The sequence below is a fragment of the Zonotrichia leucophrys genome, chromosome 4 (genome assembly GCF_028769735.1).
Source record: "Zonotrichia leucophrys gambelii isolate GWCS_2022_RI chromosome 4, RI_Zleu_2.0, whole genome shotgun sequence".
Taxonomy (NCBI): Eukaryota; Metazoa; Chordata; class Aves; order Passeriformes; family Passerellidae; genus Zonotrichia; species Zonotrichia leucophrys.
The window spans coordinates 15,520,610-15,537,580 of NC_088173.1; the positions used below are offsets into that span (position 1 = coordinate 15,520,610).

General features: G+C 35.7%; 1 protein-coding gene across 27 annotated transcripts in view; it reads right to left on the reverse strand.

Moving 5' to 3' along the window:
• Window positions 1–16,971, reverse strand: part of TENM3 (teneurin transmembrane protein 3) — a 1,296,489-nt gene that overhangs the window by 1,237,960 nt on the left and 41,558 nt on the right. For all 27 annotated transcript variants that reach the window (XM_064710586.1, XM_064710592.1, XM_064710587.1 and 24 more), the window contains exon 2: window positions 8,324–8,437. The gene's annotated coding sequence lies outside the window, so the exon portion shown is untranslated. The remainder of the gene's footprint in view (window positions 1–8,323; window positions 8,438–16,971) is intronic.

A 16,971-nucleotide genomic window follows, 5' to 3' on the forward strand; every position in this document is an offset into this window, starting at 1 on the left:
TAAATTTTTTTATTTTATCTTCTAGAAATCAACACAAATGCAGATGCTTATGTGGTAAAATTATTCTTGGTGTTGTTATGATAAGAGTAATGCACTCCTCATTTCACTATTTTCTTGCATGATTTTGTTATTTCCTAGTCACAAAACAAATCTCAACACAGAGAAGTTAATTTTAAATCTTCATACACATACAAAAATATAACACTCACTAAAGAAAACACCTTGTCCAGTTTAACATCTGTAAAATTCCATTGTCTTAACAGCTTTTGTATGTTTGTTTACTCTATAAACTTCAAGTTATTGCTTATTATGGTCTTGTATCTTTTACACAATATGTTTCCAACTCAGCCAAAAAATAAGTTCCCTCTTAAGATACGTTATGAAAATGTTATTCCTTTTATCTGGCTTTCCCTCCTGTCGTGGTTTAACCCCAGCCAGCAATCAAGCACCACACAGCCCTCACTCAGCCCCAGCAGCAGGGTCGGGGAGGGAATTAAAGGGTAAAAGCAAGAAAACCTGGGTGGAGACAAAGATTAATAGGAAAATCAGGAAAAGGTGCTGTTGGTTAAATATAGAACCAAATCCTCTTACAATACAAGAGAAGCCTGTTTTCTTCAGTCAAATACTATAGAAATATATCTACTAAAAATGAAATGCACATCAGCAAGATCAGGTGAAACACTACTCCAGACTCTTTTGAATCTAAAACTGCTTTTCCTTAGAGAGGTTATGCAATCACTTTCACATTGCAACAAGTAGAAAAAAAATTATTCCTTTCAGAAATTAAAATGTCATATTTTTTTAATCTATCTTTTCTTTCCATCTTGTCTACCACTCATTAATTTCAAAAAACTAAAACACTATGTATTTATTAAACATAGCATGGTGTGGTGCAGCTGAGGGAAAATGCCAAGTACTGTGGGCTACTGTGCAAGCACTTCAATTGCAATGAAAAAAGAATGAAGGAAACCTAGTGCAGGTTTATCACTCAAATATAATGACAAAATGCAATCATGAAGTGAAAAACTTGATTAAAGTTCACGAGAAAAGAAAAGTAGGTAATAAAACTCAGTTACTAATGATGTGTGCATAGAAAACTATGAAAATGGATGTGTATAGAGATATAAAAGGATGCAAAATACATACATCTATATATTTAATTATATTTGAAGACATTTTTAGAGAAATATATATTTATGTTTGCTTTGCTACTACCAAATGATGCATCCCATCTGGATTTACTAGATATTAAATACACACTTGCTAGTACAGCACTCCTACACCAGTTTTTTCATCTTTTCATTTCCTAATTTCCATTCCTTTCAGGTGAAAATCGCTTCCGTAAAACAGATAATTGCTTCTGCTTTGCAATGTCAAACAGTTTGCCTCAGGTTATGGCAGTGTCTAAAATTAAGATGGGAAAGAAAGTTCTCATTATCTTTCTCTGTTTCGAGCACCCTTTCATCTCATCCTCTTTGCTGGTGTCCAGTCACACTCTCCCTATTGTTTATTCTTTGCTACTGTTTTCTTCCATTTAGTTACAATTTTAGTTCTTCACTTCCCCACAATTCTTCACCTTCAGTCTCAGTTACGAATGTCAACATTTTACAATGGCTAAAGGGGAAACCTAGAATATGTGCAATCCAGTTGCTTAGTCCACACCATTTTCACTACTACTCATAAATCTTTATGTCCCTCTACTTAATTGTTATGCTAAAAATTCTTCCACATCTCAAAAGAGAAAAACAAAAGACTCCTTTGAGACTGTTTATATATACACTCTATTCTTGAAATCTTGAAAAGGCTTAAGATAAAGCTGTCACTCATTTCTATATGCATATTTTTCCATAGTCTTGCCTTAACTGTCATCTCTTGGCAATGAAGTTCTAAAACTGTGTCCTCACTGTTAAAAAGACAAAGTACAGAATGACAAATGTGAGGCAACGGTAACATACAGTGGCTCCTGCTGCTGGGCTGTCAAATTTTAAAAGCATCAGTGAAGCAACCAATCATTGAGTCTCCTTCCACTGTTACCATGAGACCATGCTTTTATCTTGGAAGGACTGAAGAATTGGAATAGTTTTCAGTTTTCTATTCAAGGAAAACTAGAGCATGGTGCTGATAATGCCAATGTTGCGGGTTCGATTCCGGTATGGGCCATTCACTTAAAGTTGGACTAGATGATCCTTGAGGGTTCCTCCCAACTCAGAATATTCTGTGGTTCTGATGTGTAAATTTTAGGCCTCCCTTCACCTGGATAGATTGGCATGACTGGGATCTTTTGCTGAATACGTATTTGTGGGTTTTTTCACTTTAACCCAAAAAACTAGATTTTAAACCCCCAACAAAGACATTATGTGTGACCTTATCCATACACAGATTTCTGCTTCCTGTATTTGTGGAATTTAGCAATATATAATAGAAACAAATAAAAAAAAAAGTTACCTGATCTAAGAGGTTGCCGAAACATATGCTTTCCTTTTCCCAGATGAACACTAACATTCTTTATTTTGACACCACTTGTGAAGAATGACTTTTTGGTCCAGTCAGAAAGCTCTCTCACAAGTGAAATTCTAAATATTTTTTGTAAAAGCTGGAGAGACCAAGCCTCAAGGAATGGGCTCATTAAGATTCTTTTGACTTCTGCTTCACAAATCCACAAGCATCTCGTTCACAGATGTTCAGTTAACCCAAAATATTACTTGTTTTAAGTACTGCCACTAGAATTCATCACAAATGTAATTGTTTGATTACTTGAAATAGGTACTAATGAAATATTCTTATATGACAGGTTTATATTTTAATTTTGTACTCCCCTGGCATGCTTACATAGCAGAACTCAGCTCATACAACTGTCATTCAATATCATTTAAACATAATATTCAGTTCTAAAAAAGAAACAGCTGAAATAGCTGGACAAGCATCATAGCACTTCTTTTTTACATCCTGCAAAGGGATTTTTTGAGTAAAAGAGAAACAACATGCAAGTGATTTCAATCCTTTTGCAATTAGTAAAGTCATAAATTCAGATAAATACAACTGACTAAAGCATTACATTTAAAATTATACTTCTATTTGTAGATTGCAACTCAGATTTAACTGATTATAAATAAATAATGCAAGGGATACCTAATGTTAAGCTTAGTCAAAAATTATTCAAGTACTCTAGTAGAAGTACTAGAAGCAAATTGAAGTAGAAGCAGGGAAGTAGAAGAGAAGTAAATTGATTTTAAAATGCAATGACAGTGCAATAAAACTCCCAACATAACATTTACATGTATTTTCAAATTAGTTTTCAGTGATATGGATTTTCTTTGGTGATTTGACATAGTATGTAATGAAAAATGCATCATTCTTCAGCAGTTTACATAGACATCATTGTACTAAATTTGTTATTTATTTTAGTCTAAACAGAAGTAATGAGACCATGAAAAACTTACATTTCAGTATGCTTTCTTATTTGTTAAAAAAGTTTGGTGAGATATTTCAAAGCAATTTTTTCAAACTACTGGAAACAATTACATTATGCAGTACATTATTAACCTGTAGTTGCTTTCCTAAAAGTAAAAATGTACTAAAAATTAATTTACACATTGCATATTTAGTCTATATTTACAAGACTACATGCATCATGTATACTTTGCATATATTTAGGGACTACATTTATATAAAGTCTACAATCATACATGCATGTTATGTGTATTCTTAAAACTAGTGAATAACTTGTAAGCCTTGACTCATCAAATAAGTGCAGTTATCAGAAACAATATGAAAGACTTATTGCTAGTGATTTACACCCATCATTTAGAAACATACTGGATCATGTAGAACTATACTCAGAGAAGGAGACAGAATTTAATTTCAGATGCAGTAATCTCTGATCTCAGTTACTTTGCTTGACAACATGGAAGCTCTAAAGGGTTGAACTAAAAAAGGCTGGTTTGGTTCTTCTATTTTCGGGTATAAAATGTTCAAACAGATATAATTTTAGGAGATTTCTATAGAACACACTGTCATCTTTTTGTCTGCATTTTTTTTTAAGATCTAGCACATAGCTCAGCTTTGCTCTCTGCCATGCGAAGGTACATGTTAGATGTTTTCACTGTTTTCAAAATGTTTCAGAGATCGGCTCAACAAGATTGTAAAGACAGTTTTGAAAATGCTTGTGGCATCTGACATAAGAGAGATTATAACACATCTGAGAACAGAAGAAGCAAAGAAAAGGGAGCAAAGCTTAAACCAGGAAATGCATAGAAAGGTCTTCTTTACGAGTTTTTACGAACTCCTCCTTACTTCTAAATTCTGGCTAGATGAGAAGTCTGTTACAGTCATGGATCATTGCTTAAATTCTCTCATAAAACGTCTCTCCTTTCCCCACTGAGATGATATTCACATTTGACATTCTTGAGCTGTTTGATGTGAACATACACCAATACTTATCTACATGAAGAAAATAATCTAGATTTAATTTGTGACAGTGAGAACTAAGAACAAAAAGTACAAGGGAATAAACTTTAGCTATTCCTTTAAGAACTCAAAAAAGAGAGGGAGATTATTCCCTAATTCAAGGCAAAGCAATAAAGAAAAAAAAATTAGCAAGCAAAGTAGCCTGGGAACAATAAATACATCCACTGAGTTAGACACAGTGCATATGTGGCCGATAATTTAACACTGTGAAAGGGGATTACAAATCTGCAGTGGTGCAGTGAAACGCTAAATTCCAAAAAGATTTAGTGCAAGCAACACAAGGTAGCATTAAACAGCTGACAAAAGATAACAAGGAAAAAGCACACACAGTGTCAGAGATTTCATAATACTAAAAGACATAAGGCCATCTAAACATGTAGACATTGCATCACACTTAGTGTTGGCTTAATCTCTACCCTTTCAAGCAGCAGCTTGGCTGGCAGCTAGAAAAAAAATTCATTAAGGACAGGCTATCTCAAAAAATAAAAAGGCTTTGGAGTAAGCTTTGACAATTTGAAAAATCAATTCATGTGGCTAGATTCATACTTTAAAGAAATATAAATCCCTAACCTAATCTATTACAAAGTAGGATTAGAAATAAATCAAGTGGTTTTGATAGTTTCCTGAACTACTTTAATGCTGATCTCTGGTGAAGAGTTGTATTATTGTGAATCTCACACAGATTAATATTTTATACTTCCAGGAGTAGCATTTCAGGCTAGGACTGAGACAAATAGCCTGGAAATGAAATCATAAGATGTCCTAAAAGTATTTGCTATTGCTAACCATGTTTCATTAACTGCTTCTGGTCTTTTTCCTTTAAAATGACAAATCTGAAAGACTAGAGTTTTCTATTTCATCATGAGAGGAGAAAAAGTAAGAAAACAACAATTAAAACTAATCTGATGAGTCAGAAAACACACGCAGTATTGACATTTAGCACACAATGATTCAACAAATATTTACCAAATAACATTTCAAAATAAGCATGCTGATGAAAGAGCACATACATAGATGTTCCATCAAGTTATAATACTGAGTGAATTTTCTTAAGTGTTTCAAATTACAAATTTCTAAATTTGAAAATGTTCTCTTACCTACCTAGGCTTTCTCAATAAAAACCAAACAAAACCCCAGCCTTCCAGACTATAACATAGTGGCAATAAAGCTCATAAGAACAAAGTTATTTAAATGGCATTATCTGCTATTTGTCTTATTCTATATTGCCATTTTTTCCCCACTGAGTGCTAATAAGTGCTTGCTGTTGAAGAGGTTTACATTTAACATCTGTCAGTTGTATCCAGAAGTAGCACCTACAGGGATCTGTCTAATAGATTGCTATTCTCCTCTGTAGCACCAGCAAATCTGTCTCACATCATTTACATACAGATAGTTATAGGCATTCATCATTTCATTATGCTGACTGCCTCACTATTCTAATGTATAATGTCTCTTTAATGAGCCTCAAAAAATACAATATTCCTTGATTTATTACTGCTTAACTGAAAAATTATACAGATTGACAAAAACTCATCATAAAGCTTTTTTGTGTTCCCACTACCTTGCACTTTAAATTTAACAATTACTCTCAAGTTAATCTCATGATTTGCTTCTTTGACAAAAGAAATTATCAAATTTTACCACACTAGGCTTCACAGTCACTGCTGTTTTAATAAATATACTTTCACTTCCATGAGAAAGCAGTATAGAATTTGAAAAATTAAAATTGATCAGTTTTTGTCCAAGAAATACAATGTATTGGGCAAACTATTTCAATATTATTATATGCCAATTACGGCACACTTCCTAAATTATCATGTGGAATGCTGTTGTACTAGTCATGCAAGAGCGACTCATAAATGAGCCAATTTACATATTCAAGTAAATTGAACTATGGTTTATTGTATGAACTTCAATTATTTTATACACAAATGCTTAGCACTGAGAAACAACTCTGCCATTAAAAGCACACTGAAATAACACAAACATACCTAAAACGCCAAACAGAAATCTGAGGGAAACACTTCATTCATTTGACTGCACCCAGGCATTTCAGTTCTTTCAACTGCACTTCCCCATTTTTACGGATATGTTGGCATTCCTCTGGCTTTGAATACCCAAGCTGAAAAGGTTTACTAACTGCTCATGGTGTCCTTTAGAAGCACAAATTTCCACAAAGTATGAGAAACCTTATGATACCTTGTTTCTGACATATCTACAACTTACAGCTGAATGTTTTTAGCATGTGAGAAAGTGTTGAGCTCTGACAGAAGTTTCTCCCATAAGAGAGATAACTGCAATTTTTTACTCTCTCATCTACTACAGTTTAAGCTTACGCTATAACCAGACAGTTTGCAACTCCCTCTCTCTTTTGCTCAGCCTTTCTTTTCCACAGAAGTTTCAGAAACACCATAGCGAGACCCTTCCCTTATAAATGCTGCTCCTTACAGAGGGTTCAAATCTAATGAGTGCAGATAAACAAATGAGCACTAATGTAACCTTGCACTGCCTTATCTCAAAGCATCATTTCCTATTTCCAAATCATGAAACCAGGCAACAAAGGCTATCCATTCAATGCAGAAGAGATGTACAGCGATTTAAGCAACAGATGGCAAGCTACATTCCCTAGATCCTTGCAAAAAAGTCAACTTTAAGTGAAAAATCAAACGAAACAACAATACAATACTACTGAATATTCAAGAGCTGTTTCAGTAGATGCAAATATGTTATGATATGACAGAAAACAAAGTGCAAGAATGACACTGACATGTTTGACAATGACAAGTTAAATGCTCAATACAGTAAAAATTTTTATTTCATCATTTTGAATCCCTATTTTAGTTCCTTTGCACTGAATATTCCAGTTAATATCAACATATGACTTTCAGAGTCAAACTTCTTTAGAAGTTTGGTATATCATAGGAATAGAGGTATGTCATTCCTTAATCAGCACCATGTGTTTTTATCATCTAGGAAAATTCACATATCTACACATTTCAACAATATAAAATGTCAGTCTATCATATAGCCCAATACAACATTTTTTAGATTTTTTTTAAATTAATAAATCACAGTAATTCCAAAATGTTATTGCTTTGCATGTGGAAGTTCTAACTCTGAATCCAGAAAACTGGTATGCCAATCCAAATGCCTGTTGTCAGTAGAAGGCCTTAATTTATAAACCCAAATGCTTCATTAATTCAAAATATCTCAAAATATCCATTCCTTCCCATAACAAGAAAGAGATTTATATCTCAGCTTGTAGTAGTGATAAAATCCAATTTAAGAAATATTCAATATTTACTAGTCCCAAATATCCTTAGACTGTCACTCTGACCATCTCAGAACTATATTTCTGTGTCCCTTGACAATAACTAAGAGGCACAGAGCCAAGGGCAGCCATGGACAATGTTTATGCTGTCTGTTAGTGTTCATATTGTGCATCTCTAGCTGGAAGAGACTATGACTACTTGTTATCTTAGTGACACAGAAAGAAGCTGATAAGAACAAATACAGATATCCCTATAATCCCTTCATGTTACAATTCTATTTCCTTGCTTGTCTTCTATACAAATTCATTATTTCATCTCCTACAGTATACAGAGTTACTATTTCCAAAAGCTATCTAATAATGCCTGTGACTCATGATTTTCCTTCCTCAACCTGGATTTCAGAAAAGGCAGTGGAGGAACATCAGAACAAGCTTTAAGCCTTCACATTGTTCTTTCCTATGTGTGCATATAAATATTTGTAACTGTTTCTCCGGCAGAATACTAAATTAGCCATTTTCCTTGTAGAGTACTGAATTACACAGAAACCCAACAAAATTCTGTTTCCATTGACTGAGCCTACTTACAGGAAGGTGGTGTGAAAGGATTCAATACTTCAATCACTGTAGTCAGCACATCAGAAGAAAATCCAGATTGTTTTCTGCTCCTGTGATCAATTTTATATCTTTCTGTAGCTACACCTAGGAAATAACCAGTACAGAGTCAGTACAACTAAATATAGAAAATAACATAAACCAAATTATTAGAAATGAAAAAATGAGAACATGTCCAATAATAATTTATGGCAAATTCCATACGATTATTCATCAATACGGCATTATAGAAGACAAAAGTTAAAATTTTATCTTCATTTAATTTTGCCGTACCCAAGTGATTCCAGAGTTCTACAATCTCAAGACTGCCAAGTAGAATCAAACAGATGTCATCATTACACCTAAACAGCCATCTGGTAGCCTGAGAGGAGAAGCATAATGACCACAGAGGGAACTGGTCCAGCCGTCCAGAACAGCACAACCACAGTTCCATTCAGCATGTAGAACAAACGGAATATACAGGATATATGAAGTAAACAGACACAGTTATTTAACAGTAGAAATAATTCATAGTTTTTGTCTTTCAGTAGAAGCAGAAGAAGCAGCTTCTCTTCCTTCTGATTCTTATTTACATAGTTGGCAGAATTCTACAGAAAGCAGAAAAGCCAGGAATAAGGCATTAAAGATGGCCTGTTTTGGTATTTCTTAAAGGGAGTGGGATTCAGAAGTATCTTCACATCCAGACCAATACTGACAAGGGCTGGTACTGCTCCCCTTAAGTAACTGAAGTCAAAGCTGAATCACCCTCCAAAAAAAAAAAAAAATCTACCCCAGGAGATAACCATTCTTATCTTTTACATCTAGCCTTTGCTGCAAATAATCCCTCCTGCTTCTTGTCATATCTAAATCAGTTTATGCTGATCTCCTTTTTCAACAATTTTATATATTGCAATCCCCCTTATTCCCATTTTTTACGCCAAATAAACTTGGTTCAGTCTTTTTTTGATGACTTTAATAGTTAATTTAATGAATTATCAATTACCAGATACATTTTGTTTAGACAACTTGAGCCTCCAGGTTATTCTACTGGATCCTTATACATAATACAAGATCAAGTGGATCTTGTTTCGGCAGTTTCTATCCCTTGTGCCTTTGCCACAGACCATCAATCCAGTAAACAGAAATGTTTGCCATGGCTCCAATTCATAAAGGGTGAGAGAGGAATGAAGTGTTTTCATATTTGTCAAAAGATGTCTGCTAGGCATTTTAGCACATCTTGAGTTCTGCTACTGCTAAACGGAAGGAAAACACTTGTGTGAGAACGCAAAAAATCTGGAACTGGCCACACATGTAACAGTATGGCATGGTAAATATGCTGTCCCCATATTCTTCCCTGCAGCACTAGAGGGAATTCCCCATCTTCCATTTTTGCTGTTAATTATCCCTGTTTAGTGCTTCTGCTTGTTCTCACCAAACTGAATGTCTATTATTTTCTAGTCTATTATTTCTACAATTTATTGGGATTATTTTAAGCCTGGGACAGCAGCAATAATAGCATCTACTCTATTTCCAAAACTACCAACAATATCATAGAATAATATTATGCACAGTACAGAATTTTAGAGTTACACTCCTCCCCCACAACCCCAGTCACTGTGGAAAAGAGTGACTGCAACTAAATATTACGTCTTTTTTAACTCAAAAAAACTTGAATAATACTTTTAGTCTAATCTTATCTAGATCACAGTTCCCTAACTTGCTTAAAAGAATGCCATGTATAATTATCCAAACTGCAGTTTGCTAAATTAAAGTAATATCTCCTAACCCTTAAGGCTTGCTGCAGTTTTTGAAGAGACAAAATAGGACTGACTTATTCCTGAGAAATCTATGCTTTTCAATCTCAGTATCTCTTGCAGATGTGTAGAACGAACAGTTTGATAATTTCAGGTCCCTCAGGGAAATTCAGGTAAGAAAACTATGCACAATTCTTTGGATATTTCTTCAGGTCTTACTTTCAGCCCTTTTCTGAGCTTCTGAAATGTCACCATCTTTAAGTTCTCAAATACAATGCTACTACACATCATGGAAAGACTTGTTAATTCCTTTATGCATATCTTATGGCTTTATAAATCAAATAATCTTTGCACCTAAGACCCAAATAAAACATAGTTATTTGTTTCTAGTTGAGCTTAACCTCACAGTTAGATAATTTGTATTTAGTTTTATGAGAGAAGTTTGTCCTTTTTTTTGTAACTAATTTTTTATATTTACTAAAATCATTAGATTCTAATATCACCCATCCAAGATTCCAATGCCGACCCCTGAATCTTCCACTGCTCTCTATACAGAATCAACTAGGCTGGAGAAGACACTTCTTACCTCACACAAAGAGGCTAACAGAATGTGAGATAGTTTATGTTTAATTTTTAAGGTTTTCAATAACTGTATGTAGATTTGTCCCACCAGCTCCTTTGATATTTAAGTGAAGATTTCTTTTAAATGCATTTTAGCTGTTTCGCTTGCACTAATTTTCACACACAGAGGGGATTTCCCAAATTTATGAGCATGTTTAAAAATAAAAATGCAATCTGTTATGTTTTTAAATACAATAGATTTTCAAAATGGATGCTTGTGTTTTGGGGCATCTATATTAGATTGCTGGGTGAAGCTCTTTAAACAGAGAAGTACAGAAAGTATTTTAATTACAGGAAAGAACACAGAAGACAAAACCAGATAAATCTCAGACCACTCGAACCAAGTGTCTCATCTGCCCAGGCTCGCCTGTGCCAGCCCACAGGAGAGGTAATACAGGGAGCTCTCACTTAACCACATGGGTACATGCGTGCACGATGACCTCCACAACATAGTCTGTTCCTCAGCTGATTTTCCTAACAAGCTGAACTTAATAGCAAGTTGTCAGGTGTTCCTTTACGATGCCACATAAACTGGTGGAAGGTGCTATTCCTCTTGAACAAATTAATGAACTACACGTTCACTACAGCAAATGATTTTATATGCCTTCGTTGCCCATATTTTTCAGCTTCTCTCCTACTCCAGCTGAGTTTCACCCATCTTGTTCTCAACACTTCATCCTTTCTGATATATAAGGTTAATTCCCTTTCTGTAATATTAGGATGGAAATTAGGGACGACAACTTTCCACAAGCCTTAGTGGGCATCATATACGAGGAGGATCAACAAAAAATACAGTCCACTGTATAAAAAAAGTTTAAAACAGGACAGTAAGTCTAAAACAAATGTGCCGCTTGCACAAAGCATTGGGATAGTTGTCCCTTTGGCATATGAAAGCACTGAGAAATATCAGCTATCCCTGGCAGGAAGACTATGTTAACATCTGTATCTCATTTTGAGCACTAGATTAATTTTTTTCATAAGACTTTCTCTGGCTTCTCAGCTCTGTAATATCCCACCCTTAACATATAAAATGACCCTAAGAAAAGCAGTTCAGCCCTGTAATTCTACTACTTCCATGATAATAGCATCCCAGATAAGGAATATCTATCAAATGTGTCAGAACATTATCTGTTCATTCCAGTCTCCCTTTTTGCCTTATTCTTCTTATCTTCCAGCAGCACACGCCTTGGCTTCTACTCAACATCACTCACAAAGTTCATAGATAAACAAATCAAACAAATAAATAAAACAAATAAATAAAACCTAAAAAAAATAAAATAAGAAATACCAACCCCAAACACACCCTCACACACTCTTTTTCCAAGACTGCAGTTGTTTAAACTCTATTATTTCCTTTTCCATGACAAAACGCAACCTGCCTAGGAAACTTCACAATATTCTGAAAGCCTTGCAGTGGGAAAGGGAGGTGGGGGAGGGCAGGGCAAGGTGTGCTGGCTCTGGCTTTGCAGGAGCAGCTGTGACCCTCGGTGGGCGCAGCAGGGTGAGGCCACAGGGAGCAGCTGCACACCGGGGCAGGAGGCAGCACCGGAGGTGGCTGCCACTGCCTCATGGGACAGCAGGTCTGGAGACAAGCCATATACAAAGAGCAGCGGTACTCCAGGCCTTTTTTCCATTGGCAAGGCTTCTCCTCAAGCCTGCAAGATCCCTAAGCTTCTGAAGAGATTCTCCAGACATGAAGCAGCACCTGCTGGAGATGAAAGAGGAGTGGATCACTTACTTAACCTGCTTAGATTTACGTACGTTCACAGCCCTGGTGCACAGCATCCCCAGAGGTGTTCATGGAGCTGGCAGGTGTCTCTGTGAGACTTCCTGGCCTTTTTGAAATGTTTCTGATGACTTGAAGGCAGTTGCTGTCATGCTTCTCTTTATGACAAGGAAAAGGCAAGATCCAAGGAACTACAGGCTGGTCAGCCTTAACTGTGTCCACAGAAAAGTTTTGGACCAGGTATTTGTAGAAGCCTTTTCTTCTTGCCTGAGCAGATCATGCCTGAGCAGCCTCAACGCCCTATAAACTATGCACTATGGCTATTATATATTTAAAATAGATGGAAAGCTAAATTCCTTTGCAAATAGACATTGCTATCTGAAATGGACACACAAAGGTTATGGATCGCATTGTACAAAAAGCAGATGTCAAATCCAAGAAACTAGGCCATTTAAAATTTGAGAAGTATTGCTACTTATTTTAGCAAAATGCTAAAAAAATTAAATTTGCATAATTTCTTAGAAACACCTACTTTGATGACTTCTTACAATTTTTAATTTTTTTCCATGAAGATAATTAGGGAAACCTCCAGACACATTTCATTTGGTTTAAGATGTATCATTTATGGAGTAATACATTTTCAGAGTTTTGTAAAATTGTATTTATTGTTGCTATCCTTTTTTTTTCCCTTTTAAAATATTAAAGACATTATTTCATTTTCTAACAGCTTATTTGTACAGTGTATGTTATAGAAAACATGGCATCTCTAGAAAAATTATGTCCAATAACTGGTAAAAGTATGAAGCTCACTTCCAATAGATCTATGAGAAAATGCTGTGAAGCAGCCTGAACCTGAAAAAATTGTCATTTTAAGGTGAAAAGTAAATTCTCCTTAATCGCTGAAAATATCAAATATTCTATTTATGAAAAACCTAATAATAATTCTTTTACTGCTGCACAGCTAAACTTCACATTTTCTGAATTCTTCTTATGTATATGTGGTCTCTGGAAGCCCACATACCTCACACATATATACTATAAAAATATACAGAAGAGTTTTTAAACAATATGCACGTTCAAAGTATTTTGAGATGATTCCATAAAGAGTTCACAACCTTAGAGCTTTTTTCCAACCTTAATGATTCTATGATTTTATAATGCAAAAATGCTGCTTGGGAAGAGAGTTAAAACAATAGCAATTTAATCAATATCTTATTATAAGCATGATACGAGAACTTGTGAACAAGGCTTTCTACCCAATACCCACAAAAATGTGAACAATCCTTACTTGTAAACTTGTAGAGCTTATTAAAACTAAATGTGTTTCCCTAAATTAAACATTTTATCAAAAACAGGAGGAAAGTTTCTAGCCATTTCTTTCCCTTGTAGATTTTTAATGAAATCCAGGTATGACTGAATGAATCCAGAATACTCCATCTACCATGGACATACCTCAAGCACAGTGCTCTGAGCTTACCTTAAGCTACTGAATCCAAAAGATGTATTAAAATGAAACAAAATTTTATTTTTTCAAAGTTAGGTTCCTGATTATTGCAAAGAAGAACAAGGTGAAAAGCAATTTAAAATATGCTTGAAACTAAAAAATTATTCAAATTATGGAGAAAAACTTTGCGTTAACCTAAATTTATAATTTAGACTGCTTTTTATCATGTATAGTGAGAATTTTCAAGGAACCCTGGCAGAAGGAAAAAATATGCCTTAATATATAGAAAAAAAGGAATACCGGAAATGATGGTAACAAAGACTTAAATTTTAAGGTTCAAATATCTATGAAAGCTGGCTTAAGGTGTAGCTTTCATGCTTTAATATTTATTGTCTTATGTCAATTTCAAGTAATTTACACTTTCAATATACTTCTTTTATCTGAACTGAACAACCACTCCTATACAGTGATACTGTGTTTCACTAAGTTTTCTTTTCCTCTAAAGACTTTAGGGTGAATTAATTATAGCCAAGACACCAAATATAAACATCCTGATCTCACTAACACTACAGTTATTTTATCTTTATTACTGAAGACCTTTGCCTACATGCAACAGTACATCATGATTTAGTTCACCGAGACCGACAGGCTACTCTTTACGATATGACAGGATGTCACTGTAGTAGGTATGCTCACTATTTAATGGCTTTGGAAAGTCTCTTATGGCCTTCACTAACTCATAAAATTAACTTTCATTGTCCTCTTGCATGAGTACTGATGACAAAGTGTAATCTTATTACAAGAAAGAAAATGTCTAATAGTTTCTTAAGTAAAATATTTTTCTTCAGTGATTTAGTGTATAAAGTTTTGCTGTGCATGAATAACATTCAGGGCTTCAAAGCACACAGCAACCTTTCATTATTTCAGTGGTCCTCTTTTGGTGCACTGAACAAACCCTCAGAAGTGCCTTTGTCAAACTGTTACAAATTTACTTGATGCATGTCAAAGCCTCACTATTCAGAAGGGGTGACGAGACACCTGGGCAGTAAAAAACCACAGTGAATTTTACTCTGCATCTTCACTACAATGCGCCCATGTATGACTACTTCAGCAAAGTAGTATTAGCTCTTGGCAAAAAGCATTCATCTGGGCTGAAAGGCTGTCAGCAGCAATATGGTAGATGTCAATTAGAATAAAGTATGCGATGCAAACACATTTGCCAATTACATGCATTAGACCTCATAATGGCTGATGTCACAAATGTAGTTTGGTGATAAATTATCTTAAGGATAGTAATTACATTTTTCCATCAGTTGGATATACCCATTTTGAAGTTACAAAACAAGATCCACAGAGAAAATCTCCGTTCAGACAACAGAAACAACCAAAATGTCAGGGTGGGTGGTTGCTTGCTGTATAATTTTTTTTCAAGTTAGACTCAGCTTTGCCTTCTAAGTATTCAGAATTATATTGGAGAGATTGAGGAATAAATAAGTAACCAAAAAAAAGGGACTACAAAAAAAATTACAAGGACCAGATGATTTTGATCCAATCCAATTCCCCATCCAATATGGGGAGGACGGCATCTAAGATAAGAAGAGATGAGAGTAGTTATGGAGACAGTGGCAGCTGCACATAAAGCTACCTGGCAAAATACCCAGTATTGGCTATTTTTAGATCATTAGTTAGCTCAAGATGGGGAATTGGACTCAATGATGCTTTGTGCCCCTTTTAACTTGAGATAGTCTATAATTCTATGATTTAATACTTTCCTTAATGTTCAAATGTTAATACAAATACCTTAGTTTAAACAGAACTCAGAAAGATTCTATAATCTGCGTCATCTAAATGATAGGAACTATACTTTTTTGCCTGAATGTATGTATTTTATTTAATTTTTAAAATTAAAAGTATCATGTAATACAATATCACACAACTGTAAAAAGGTTTCTGTCACAAATACAAGAAGCGTGAAGCTTGCAGTAAGGATAAAAAGAGTGCTGCTTGCTCACAAGACTCACCGTCACATTCCCAACACCAGAGACTTCCACATCTGAGGCCGATCCCCCTCCACAGGGGTGTCTGCAGTGACCCCAGGGGGTTTCCACACATCCCATCCCAGAGTCAGAGCAGGTTTCTCATCGGATCCATCCCAGGTTTGCCATGGCAGAGGCTCAGATGTCCATAAAGCCATTCCCCCATGGCACAGTAGCCCAGGAACAGCCTGAGCTGCTGCCGTCTGAGGAGGGACCCCGAACAAAGGGATGCACTGGATCAAGGATGGGGATGCACTGGTCAAAGGAAGCAAAACTCTAGAAGAGTTCAAGGGAACTAATTCCTTACTAATCGCCATGTTTATAAATAGGGTCATTTTCACAGTCAGATCTTTAGTCTTTTAGTAATCTGAATACCCCCAAAATGTCACAAATCATTGCCTTCTATTGGCAGCAGAGTCTGGAAGAAGAATGTACAGAAAATCACACTATGAAAAACCAGTGTCCAAAGGACTCCAAGAGGAGTCCTGCAACTTCATTGGAATAAAGGGAGACTCCACTGGGGTGCACACCCGCAGGGTTTCCTCTCTCCACATTTCGGAGGGCGCAGCCTCCTTTGATCCTAAACTCCTGGCCAGACATTGCCCTCTTCCTTTCCCCACTGGCTGAGGTACTGGGAAGGTCCAGCCTTCCCAAACAGCCTCCCACGTATCTTGCCTTGAACCCGTCATTTTACCCCAAAGCTCAGGAACTCAGCCTGGTGCAGACACACTGGTCCATTTCAGAAGCCAAGGTGTCTGGGCTCTGTAACAAACCTGATGCTTGAAGTTAGTAGAGACATTAAGACCCATTCCAAAGATGTTACATCAATCCCCTCACCCATGTTGTAAAGACTTGAGCACACACCTTGCCTATCAAGAACTTAAGCTCTACATCTGCTTGCTTTCAGTGGTTCAGCAGAAAAGACACAGCAGAAGCTTCTCCTCACCCTGTGCATTTGGCTCAGCTATCCTTCATAACTATCTCACCCTGGGTGAAAGCATATCCCTAGGTAAAACTTCATAATAAGACTAGGTCACATGTTGGCTTTAGAAATGAATAAC